This window comes from Halichoerus grypus, chromosome 2 (assembly GCF_964656455.1).
Source record: "Halichoerus grypus chromosome 2, mHalGry1.hap1.1, whole genome shotgun sequence".
Classification (NCBI taxonomy): Eukaryota; Metazoa; Chordata; class Mammalia; order Carnivora; family Phocidae; genus Halichoerus; species Halichoerus grypus.
Window position 1 is genome coordinate 197431116 of NC_135713.1, and position 12576 is coordinate 197443691.

The window sequence follows — 12576 nt, forward strand, 5'->3', positions numbered from 1 at the left end:
TTCACACAGAAAATTCCATAATATATTGAGAGTAGGGAAATTAAGAAATCCCAAATGAACAATAGGGAAGGATTCAGGGGCCATTTTCTGTCTTTTTTTATTGACTTCTTTTTGATCATCAAAGTTGCTTTCATCTTTGTAGTGACAATGGCTTTTTAGACTATTTCTTGCACTAATTCCTGATATCTTCTGTTAGGGCTACAGTTTACCAAAGAAATGTCAGGAAATACCCATGGGTAAAACTGAATATTTCGTAATCATTGCAACCATAAAATGTTGAATTCTTTCCACAAGATCCTAGGGTGTGGCTAGGATTCGATGCCAATTGTTTCAACAAAACTCAAGAGCAAATAATGGGCACATAATAAATCCTATTCCTCTATCTTTCCCTTAATTTAACTTTGGTTTTATCTAAATTTGACCCGTGGCCCCCTTTCAACTTGTGACACTAATGGAAATAGTCAAAAATAATTACAAGTATCGCCATGGACATTTTGTAGGGTCTCCTTATAGATGAGCTTACTTAGGATATTTCAAATGTCGAAATTGTGTAGGGTTTTCTTTTTTGCATCTGTCAAAGCAACTGTAGGACCAGGAGCCAGCCTGACATCAGCCTCTCAAATAATCAAAACAGCTTCTTGGAAATTTCTTCTCTTTCTTTTCGACCAAATATTATTATCCTGATACTTGTTGCACAAAGAATCAAAATTGAGACTGGCAGAATTACAAAAGACAATTTCCTGGCCTTCCTTTTTTAACTTGCTTGCTTAAAAAAAAAAAAAAAAAAAAAAAAAAAGTTTAAACTGTTTCTGCTTTTCATTTAAGAAAAATTCCTGTGTTTTGAGTCTATAAAAACAAAAAATGAATGAGGCATTTTAAAAGTTATGTTTTTAATTAAAAACAAAAAGCTGCTTCTCATCAGGTCTTGATGGGTGGTATTCTTGCTGTCCACCCCTTGCCTGCGCGCCGTCACCTCTCCCCTCACCCCAGGGGCTGCAGTCAACGGAGTCACCAAAGAAGGCTTGTTCACCCATAGTTCCAAAGGGTTAATGTGCTCTGATGCACCTTCAAGATAACACAAATAAAATGAGAAGAATACTAATTTTCTAAGTCAGCCCTATAGAAGCACGTTTCCTATAATCCACAAAGAACAAAGTAATTTAAAAATCATCCTTATTTTTCTCCATACCAGGAGTTAATAAATTTCGAATTCTAGATTAGATCGAGCAAGAATCCCATACGTGCAGCAAGAAAAAGGGATCAGAGCTCTGAGCGAACTTCCTCATTGTGCAAGGAAACGAAGCCATCAGAAAAGGAAGGGAATCCCTAACGTGGTAGTGGTGGGCCCAGGGTAGGACTGCTCCTACCTATCCAGCTCACTCGCAGGAAATTATTTTCCGTTATATGGAGCACTCTGTAAAATGGATAAATGCCACGCATCTCTTAGGTTCAGATATGTGTAAAACTAAATCTCATTCATGGGAGCAAACAAGATTTCATTGTTTGCAATGAGACTAAGTAATTTTCTAGCCCTGGCCAAGATAATTCGGTCTGATAAGTTACAGAAAAGAGAAGGAAGAAAAGAAATAGTCTAACATTTTACTTGGTATTTTTAACACTATACAAAGCAATATTTATCACAAAGTCCCCAAACAATGTCTGATAATAACATACATGGGACAAAACCCCTCCTTTGAACTGAGTATCTTAAGTTTTGAAAGTATGAGTAGCTTTGATTACATTGGTCACACAGTTTCTCAGCAGATGATTTTAAATAAGTTAGTAAAAAAAACAATACCTTCAAGATCCAATAAATAAAGTATAATGCTGCGCATTTCACTCGCAGGGTCCTACTTTTTTTTTGCACAAAGTCTCATTCTTTTGATAGGCATATTGTGCCAGGCAGTGATCGGTACTGAGAAGACACAAAGATGAATAAGTCATAGTTCTTGTCCTCAAGGAGCTTACAGTCAAGTAGAGCAGAGAACATATGTGTAAAACGGACTTCAGGCATGGAATTTAAAGGAGGTTTTTTTTTCTTCTAACTGGCATAGAGGTTCAAACTCACAAGATGCAGAAAGAACACACACGTTGGCACTGCTGTCCGTCTTCCCCAAGGGGAAGGGACGGAAAGATCTCTAGCTGGTAAAAGGGTAGGGTCCACCTCCTCAGGTAGGCTGTGGTTGCAGGAGCCTGTGGCCTTCAGGGGAACCAGGTCCTTGCTAAATGGTCGGGACTGGGGAGGCGGGGGGGAGCAGTACTTCTGCTAGCTTCTTGTGGAGCACATGGGCCGCTACCTCATCTTGTTGCCTGGGACTGCCCTTGGAGAGCCTGTCTGGTTTTATGGCTAGCATTTTGGGGCAGCCAGCTGGTTTAGTTCCTAGTCGTATCTGGTGTGCCCAGGCATGAAGGGTCTGGACTGCGCTGACACAAGTAATTCATAAATTGTCTTAAAATATAGAGTGAAGGCAGCCTGCTGAATGGGAAAAGCTATTTGCAAATGATATATCCTATAATGGCTAACATCCAAAATATATAAAGAACTTATACGACTCAACACCAAAATAACCCAAGCCATCCGATTAAAAAATGAGCAGAGGACCTGAATAGACATTTCTCCAAAGAAGACATCCAGATGGCCATCAGACACATGAAAAGATGCTCAACATCACTCATCATCAGGGAACTGCAAATCAGACCACAATAAGATATTACCTCACACCTGTCAGAATGGCTGGAAGCAAAAAGACAAGAAATAACAGGTGTGGCAAGGATGTGGAGAAAAAGGAACCCTCGTGCACTGTTGGTGGGAATGTAAACTGGTGCAGCCAGTCAGGAGAACAGTGTGGAGGTTCCTCAGACAATTAAAAATAGAATTACCATATAATGCAGTAATTCTACTTCTGGGTATTTACCTAAAGAAAACAAAAATACTAATTCAAAAAGATAAATGCCCCCCTATGTTTATTGCAGCATTATTTACAATAGCCAAGATATGGGAGCAACCTAAGTGTCAATCAGTAGAAGAATGGATAAGGAAAATATGACTTATATATGTGAGAAGAGAGAGTGTGTGAGAAAGGGAGAGAGAAATTGGAATCTATATGAAATATATATAAATGGAATATATACAATGGAGTAAATTCTCTCTCTATATATGTATGTGTGTGTATGTGTGTGTGTGTATACACACACAGTGGAATATTACACAGCCATAAAAAGTGATGAGATCATGCCATTTGCAACAACATGGATGAACCTATTATGCTGAGTGAAATAAGACTGAGAAAGACAAATACCATATGATTTCATTTATGTGGATCCTAAAAAAACAAAACAAATGAATAAACAAACAAAAAGCAGAATCAGACCTATAACAGAGAACAAACTGGTGGTTGCCACAGGGGAGGGGCATGGGGGGATGGGCAAAATGGATACCGGGGGGAGGGAGATAGAGGCTTCCAGTTATGGAATGAATAAGTCATGGGAATAAAAGGCACAGCGTAAGGAATATAGTAAATATACTATAATAGCATTGTATGGTAACAGATGGTAGCTACACTTGTGGTGAGCACGGCATAATCCATAAACTTGTCAATTCACTATCTTGTACACCTGAAACTAATGGAACATTGTGTGTCAACTATACTCAAAAAATTGGAAGATTATTAAAAAGTGCAAAAACTAAATCAATAATGTAATATTTATTACATGTAATATATATTATATATGCAAATATATACGGGATATAAAATCCAGTCACACTTAACATTTCAATCACAGCTTTGTAGCAGCTCACTTTATATTTAAGGTCTAACCACATCAATTAATTTAGGAGAGACTCTAGTGAACAAGACAGTCACAGATAATTGTGTGTGAGGAGGGAACAAACGTTGGCCCAGAGACCCCTACCAAGACATGGGGAGGAGAAAAAGGAGAGGCTTCAAGGACTAGTATGATCCAACAGAGAAGCACCACTGCTTCTAGGTCGATCTTTGTCACTATGGTCATGTGTTCTTGGGCAAGTCACTTAACCTTTCTGGATATCAGGTTCATAAAATGTCAGTAATAATACCCTTCCACAGGGTTGATGTGAACATCAAAACAGGATACTGTGTGAGAAATACTTCAAAAAGTATAAAACATAATGCAGATGAAATGTGTGTCATTACAGTTGTCCATAGAGTACAAGGGGACAGGTGACCTAGGCATTAGCAGGAAGGAAAGACATTTGGAACAGAATGAGGGAAGATGCGAAGCAGAACGCAGGCTCAGAAGGTTCAGGGAATAGTGACTAATATCTTGGTCAGAGGGTAGCATCAGTGAAGAGGAGAATAAGACCAGAGAGTTAGCTGGGTTCATTTCATCCGTTCAAAAAAAGAACAAACCTGTGTTATTACCTATTCTTTACCAAGCACTGCGCTATGTGTTAGGAGCATTGGTGGCTAATCTTGGATACAGTGCTAAGGAAATCCGTCATTGGTCAGAAAGCAGTTGTCGGCCACTGAGGATTTTTGCCCTTTAACTGGGTAGTGTTCTATGATTGCATTTATACTTTAGAAAGATTAATCTGGTAGCAGAAGATGAGATGACCAGGGGATGAAAAGAGATGAATTCAGAGGGTATAGCACTAAAATTCACATCACAAATCACAAGAGATCAGGAGGGCTCGAACTCTATCTTGTCAAAGGGAGTAGAAAGGAGTAGATGTGAAGACTCACTTGAAATTCACCGAACACAAAGATTTAGAGGGCAAAAGAAAAGAATAATACCACATCTTTGAATTGATAGGCTGATGAATAGTGTATTGTGCATGAGATATTGAGTCTGAGAGGCTAGCTGCAAGACATTCATTTGGAGACATGTAATTGAAAATATGAACTAGAACTCAAGAAGAATGTATTCATGTCTGGATCCTCTTGATGGGGGAATCTAGCAAAGCCCACAGCATGAGGATGATACTGAGAGGCAAGAGACGAGAGGCCCACGGGCAGATGAATGGACAAGAAAAAGTAGGGGAGGATATAAGGAGGGTTTTAAAGGCATGAATGGTCAAGTCACTATCTTGTACACCTGAATTTAATGTCATGAAAACCAAAGAGAGTCCCCATAGACTTTAAGCTCCTTGAGGGTAACGGCCCTATGTATCATCTCAAGGCACTCCCCCCAGGGCTTGTCGTCACACCGAATTGCTCAGTAAAGCCCTTGCTGCCCTGAATCTCATCCTCAAAACTCTCTTGCCCACTCCATGTCCCTCTTTCATCTGTGCTCTTTTAACACTTTCTGTGAAACTCTGTTAAAGGTTTTCCCATCAAACTCCCTTAGTAGATGTTTGCCTTCTTTGAGGGTGGGCCCCTGAGCTGGGACTGTGTCATATTCATCCTTAAAATCAGCATTCGGCCCGTGCTGGGCCCATGTGGCACCCGGGGGATTCGTGGAAGGAAGACAGGAAGAAGGGATGGGGGATTAGCAGCAGCATCTCCACAAGGAGTCTGAGAATGAAGAGTTCCAAAAGCCACCAGACTCGGGTAGTAACTCCAGATCCTTTATATTGCACCCCTAGCCATATGCTAAGTAGACTCTTTCTGAACATATTCTTGTCTAGGCTTTTGTTGGAATAAATATATTCTTGTATAATTGTCCTCTGGAGTGAGTGGGATCATTGAGCGTTCTCATGGCTTATCTCATGGCTTATCTGGGGTTCTCAGAAGGTTCGTAGGTTGGGAAAACCAAGAGAAAGCAGAATGCCATCACCCTACCCACACAGCCCACCTTTCCTCTTGTTTTCTCAGTAATTTTCTCTACCTTTATTGAGGTATAATTGACAAATAAAATTGTATATATTTAAAACAAACATAAAGCAACGTGTTGATATGATATACATTGTGAAATGATTGCCACAATTAAGTTAATTAACACTTCCATCACCTCATGTAGTTACTGTGGTGTGTGTGTGTGTGGTAAGAATGCTGAAGATCTACTCTCATGGCAAATTTCAAGGAGACAACACAGTCTTACGAACGATAGTCACCGCGCTGTAGGCTAGATCCCAGAACTATCTTAACAACTGCCAGTCTTCACCCTTTACCCAACATCTCCACATTTCCCCCCCACACACTCTCCACCCCTAGCACCCAGCATACCACTCTGTTTCCCTGAGCTCCCCTTTTTTCTGTCTTTTTAAAAATCCACAGAGGGATGAGAGCCTCTGAGTTCTCTGCATTATTTCTCTCAGCCTGCTGTCCCCTGGGTTCATCCATGGTGTGGCAAATGCCATGTAGCCCACCTTTCTGCTCCTCTCTCAACCAGGGCAGATTTTCCTTGCAATCTATTCCACAAGATGCCCTCAGAAGGACAAAGCAGGAGGGATACCAGCCAAGTCCTTTATTTTCTCTACAGATAAACTTAGCATTCTGCAGCTTCCTTCCTAGGTTCCCGGGTTTAAGAATAAAACTGGATCCCTTTAGTATCGGTGGCTTTGGGCTCATGTTACCCATATCTGGCAGAGCCTTAGCTGTTTCTGCCTGGCCCACCCTTACAACGATCATCATTTGTATTCCCAAAGACTTTATTTGCCTCCCACAAAGCCCAGCGATCTGTGGGGGAGCAGCATGGATATTAGGAGAAACAACATCAATATATTTAAAGCTTCCATTGGGTAGCACTGCTTGTCTTTAAACCACCTCAGTCATCAAGAGTAACTAACAAATCTATAGAGTCACAGGCAGCCCTACAGAGGAAGACGCTATGTAGACAGAAAATCAATGAGGCAATAATCGTGACAATTGTTAAGAGGAAAAATTGGTCTTTTGCAGACTTCCAAGCCTTTAATTTCTGTTTTCCATAATGGATTTTAAAACTTCATAGTCTTAGCTGCTGTTGGCTAACTCAGCTGCAGTGAAATCTATTTAAAAGTACTAACAGCCCAAAACTATGTTTTATCCCAAAGCACATTATGAAAACAGGAATAATAATTGCAACAGAAATAAAATTCAAAGACTTTTATTGACTTTTCATGTTTAATGGTTATTATTCTGGCTTGTTTCAAGTAATTTTAATAACCACAGTTTATTTACAAAATTCAGACTAATTCTTTTGTTCCCATGCCAACAAAATACATTTGTTCCCAGACAGCTGGTATGATGCATCATTCTAAAATTTGTGTTGTTATGAGGGATGGAACCACATTTAATTTTGGCCACATCTTATTCTCAATGAGAGTTTATTTGAATACTTGCCGCTGTTTTCTGAAAAACACTTGAAGCACAGTGTCAGGGACATGAGTATTTTCGTTAAAATATGCATCTCATCAAAATTTTCCTTATAAATCAGTTCTGGTAGAATTCTAGATTTTAGGGGCAAAGCAAGTCAACACTTGTACACAAACTATGCACAAGGATCACAACGCTGTTGTTAAAGGAGAACTTAAAGCAGCTCTTCTGGGATGAATGTGCTCTGTATTTCATCATGGCTTTCTGGAGATTCCCTTTGTTTTTAACTTCACCAGGCTGGTTATGCTGGGGGGAGGAGAGAGGAGGCATGTTTTTAATCCTGTGCTTTGCTGACGTATCAAATCCAAGTGTCAGCAAAGCACCCACTGCATCATTGCAGGTGTTTTTCCATAAAGCATTTTCTACATTGTCGAAGTGGCTCTTTGTCCATGCAGCGAACACTGGGGGGCCATGGGGACAGGGGGTGAGGGCCACAAAGCCTCTGACCTGGGGCTGCCAGCTTCAAAGCCTGCCTGTGTCTGCCTGGGGCTGGGTCTCATCTTGCACTCCTGTAATGAAGTAATGTGATAATACATTATTCCTTCTTGTGGTTTAATTTTATCTTTAAGGTAGTTTTGGCTGGAATTTTAGTGGGTTTTTTTAACTTTTTTTATTCCAAAAATGATTTACTCCAAATCACTAAATTATGGAGGCACTTAAAACCCAAGAATAAAAGCTTAAAACCAAGTTTTCTTCTATGCCACCTTTTTACATTGGTGGACAAGAAGAATGATCACGAGCATTAACCTGCGTAATGGAATACAGTCTCCCAGGAAGAGAGAAAGGTGACTATATCCCTGACCAGTGTCCTGTCAAGGCTTACTTTTCTGGCAGCTGCTGAGCACTGGCTTCATGGAATTGCGTGAATGGCTGGAAAGAGGAAGTCCAAGAAGAGAGAAACACAGAGATGGTATAAGAGGATGGGAGTGAGTCAGCACGGTGACAGGGAAAAACGTTTGATGACTACTTACTGTGCCTGTCACGCTCAGAAGTCATCACGTATTCTGAGCTAACATTTACTTAAAATTCCTCTTCTGCTCTCATCCAGCCAGAGAAGATCTCCTTCCAGTTGAAAGAGGCTATTTGGAGGTAGAAGCGATGGAAATTGTTTATTGTCAAACAAATGACAGAGCCCAGGTATTTTCGAGGCCTCAGATGTGTATCTGTTTAAACTAGAAATAAGGAAAGAAAGGTGATATTTTTATACAAAGGAAAATTGAGAAATTTAAAAGGCCCTTTGAACATACGTAACCTTTTGGATTTCTATACAGAACTCGAGGACAGTTCCAATTGAAGAAAATATTGTCATAAAATGTTCAAGTGCAAAGAATGACTTCTTGAATCACATAGAGAAATTAGAACTAGTGAAGAATAGAGCATCATTGGCGTGGTTAAAATTGTATGAAATATGACACCTATTTTGAAGCAGACAATCTAATACCTTCTCAGCACTCAGCGTATAGAGTTGACATGGAAACCTTGTCCTCTAGGAGCTTCTGTTATTATAATAAAGGAAAACATCATTTAAAGATCCATTTTTGGTTTTGTATGTGAGAATAACACTCAGGATTATTGAGAAGAGGCAAGAAGTAGGAGTAGAAAGCCCTCTGACAGATTTTCTAATTTTAATTAAGAAGTAAGGGAGGGTTTGCACTGTTTTAGCAACGACAGACTTATGTGGGGGGCTCTTCCTGGCTCAGGTAGGTAGCAAGGCATGGTGGAGAAGAAAGGGCCCAGATGTCAGGCTTACATCAAGCTTGGTTCTTTCGGCAGCAGCAGAAAGGATCTGACAGATGGCACGTCAGGCCTGGCCCCCCACTATAGAACCAGAGCAGCAATTTATCTTGTTTTTCTACCCTTCCACTTTAAGATTTTATTTGAAGGAATGCCCATGCAGAAAGAATGGGAAAAAATTGGAAACCTAGACCAAATGATTCCAAATGCTTCATTTGGCTCAGAAGATTTTGAGGTTTTGCTTGAGTTGGTAAACAGAGGAAGGTAAATAAGATGGTAAATTAGAACATGCCACAGCTCAGGGTGAACTCTCTAAACTCCTAAGTGATACATTCAACATTTCAATTCAATTTAACAAATACTTCCTGAGCAACTACTATGTATCAGGTCCTTTATTGGCCTTGATAGACATCAATGAGCAAAGAAAAATCCTTGCTCTTATGAAGCTTACATTTTAGTGATAGGTTTTTCATAGCCTTTTGCATTTCTGTATAAATTTTAGACTCAACTTGTCAATTTCTAATGTCTCCCAGTCCATGAGCATAGTATATCCCTCTGCCTTTTTAAGAATTCTTTAATTCTTTTATTATTTTATGTAAAGATATCTTACACATCTTATGTTAAATTTATTCCTATTTATTTTACATATTATGATGCTTTTTGAAATGGTACTACTTTTAAATTTTTATTTTCTCACCATTGGTTCCTGGCATATAGAAATAAAGTTGACTTTTGTGTAGTTTCCCTTTTCATATTAAGAAAGTTTCTTTCTATTCTTATAAAGATTTTTTTCACTTTTAAATTATAAATGGATGTTTCTTAAAGGCCCTTTTGTCCATCCTTTGAGATAGTCATATGAATTTTGCCCTTCATTCTGCTAATACTATGAACTTCATAGATTAGTTTTCTAACATTGAATCATCAGTGTTTAGTTTCTGGAATAAGCCCTTTTTGATTATGATGACTTATCCCTTTTTATCTGTTGCTGGATTTTGGTTTACCAATATTTTGTTTAGGATTTTTACATCTGTGTTGATGAGTGAGATTAGCCTATACTTTTCTTTTATTATAATGTTCTTACTAGATTTTGGTATCAAAGTTTGCTGTCCTCATAAAACAAACTGGAGTGTTCTCTATCTGTTTCCTGGAGGAGTTTGTCTAATACTGATTTATTTCATCCTTAAAATGGTAGATGAAGCCATTGGGACTTAGAGTTTTCTTTGTTGGAAGATTTTCAATTAGTCATGTATATACTTTCCTTAGTGGTTATAGTATCAGATTTTCTATTTTAATGTCTGCCTGACTCTCTCTCCTCTTTTTGGGACTATAATTATATGTATGTTAGATCTTCTAACTTTGTTCCCTGTGTTCTGTACTTATTCTGGATATTTTTTAAATCCAGCTTCTAGTTCCTTTCCTTAACTGTGTTTAATCTGCTGTTAAACCCATTTTAATTTTGGTTATTATATTTTCCAGAGCTAGAATTTCTGCTTAGTTTCTTTTTAGTTTCCTGTCCTGTGCTGAAGTTCACAGCTGTTTTTCTTATTTTGTTGAACATATTTATCTCAGTTCTTTTAAAGTCTAAGTCTGATCATCATTATGTGGAATTCACATGGATCTTATTTTATTGTCTTTGTTTCTCTTGGCTTTTGGTCATATTGTCTTGCTTTCTTGTGAGCCTGGCTATTTTTGATTGAATGCCAGATATTTTATATAGAACTTCATAGAAATAATTTGAAGCCTACCTAGAATGATGATAATTTTCTCCAGAGAGAATTTACATTTGCTTCTAGGTGGGCAGGTAGTGGCACTTGTTATCCTGAATAACCTTAATCCATTTTCAGGAATTGAGATGATTTGAAGCTAGTTTTAGAGAGGGCTGGTCTATTTCCAATTCACTCCTTCTCATAGGGTGTGAAGTCCACCCAAAGCATGGGATTTTACCGGGTGCTCCCATTTAGTGAGACCTGGACTGCAGCCTGTGTCTCCATGGCTTTTTTTTGTGAGGCTGTTAAAAGATCTGTTCAGCTTCTCAGCCTCTTACCAATCACTCTAGAGTTGGCAAAGGCCACTACATAAAAATGTTCCCAAGATTTACAAGCTCTCTTAATATCTATCATTTTCAGGATCTTGGTCCTATGCTTCTTCCCTCGTTAGTTCCATAATACTTTGGGGGTTTTTTTGTTTGTTTGTTTTAAAGATTTATTTATTTATTTATTTGACAGAGAGCGAGACAGCGAGAGAGGGAACACAAGCAGGGGGAGTGGGAGAGGGAGAAGCAGGCTTCCTGCTGAGCAGAGAGCCTGATGCGGAGCTCGATCCCAGGACCCTGGGATCATGACCTGAGCTGAAGGCAGATGCCCAACAACTGAGCCACCCAGGCGCCCCAAGTTCCCTAATACTTCGAAACAGACTTGGAGAGAATTATTTAAGTGGAAATCCAGTATTTGCATTTCTGTGAGTTGCTTCATCACATTCATTGCTAATTTGTTCTATCAATTTGTTTTTCTAATTTGACCTATAGAAATTAATTTTCTTACATATTCTGTATCTTAGTGGTGTGATAAATAAATTGCAAGTGCTTCCAGTTTCTTCTCCTTTAATTTTATATTCAATATTTTAATTTTTTGAGAACATTATTTTTCATTTTTTCTTTATGGTTTCTAAGTTTGCCTGGGAAGGTCTTCCCTACCCTAAGATTATAAAATATATTCTCTTGGGGCGCCTGGGTGGCTCAGTCGGTTGAGCGGCTGCCTTCGGCTCAGGTCATGATCCCAGGGTCCTGGGATCGAGCCCCTCATTGGGCTCCTTGTTCAGCAGGGAGCCTGCTTCTCCCTCTGCCTCTGCCTGCCGCTCCCCCTGCTTGTACTCTCTCTCACTATCTCTCTCTCTGTGTCAAATAAAAATAAATAAAATCTTAAAAAAAATAAATAAAATAAAATATATTCTCTTTGTAAATGTAGATAAAGTTACTAATCACTGACTTCAAAATAAGGAGTAGGCCTAATCTAAACCCATGACCACTTAAGGGCAGAGAACGTTCTCTGGCTGGAGGCAGAAGAGATGTGACAGAAGAGGAGGGCAGAGAGATTTGAAGTGTGAGAAGGATCCAGTTCACCGGTGCTGATTAAAATTGGAGGGGGTAATATAAGGTGGCCTTCAGGGCCTGAGAGAGACTCCCAGCTGACTGCCAGCAAGGCAATGGGGACATCAGCCCTTACAGCTGCAAGAAACTGAATTGTGCCCCAAACCTGAATGAGCTCAGGAACAAATGCTCCCCCAGAGCCTCCAGATGAGAGTCTAGGCTAAGCCAACACCATGATTTTGGCCTTGTGATACCAGAGCAGAGGAACCAGCTGGGCCTCTTCAGACTTATGACCTATAGAACTGTGAGATAATGAATTTGCATTGTTTCAAGCTGATAAATTTATGGTAATTTGTTAGAGCAACAGTAGAAAGCTAATGCAGGGATCTTACCCTATTTTTTATAATTTATTCCCAAATAGCTAGCCAGTTATTGATAACATTTATTGACTGAGATATTCTTCCCATTTATTTGAAATGCTACCTT

At 39.3% G+C, this 12576-nt stretch overlaps 1 protein-coding gene across 3 annotated transcripts in view; it reads left to right on the forward strand.

Moving 5' to 3' along the window:
* The window catches only part of CEP112 (centrosomal protein 112), a 422424-nt gene that overhangs the window by 381651 nt on the left and 28197 nt on the right, over positions 1–12576 (forward strand). The gene's annotated exons all lie outside the window — the stretch shown is intronic.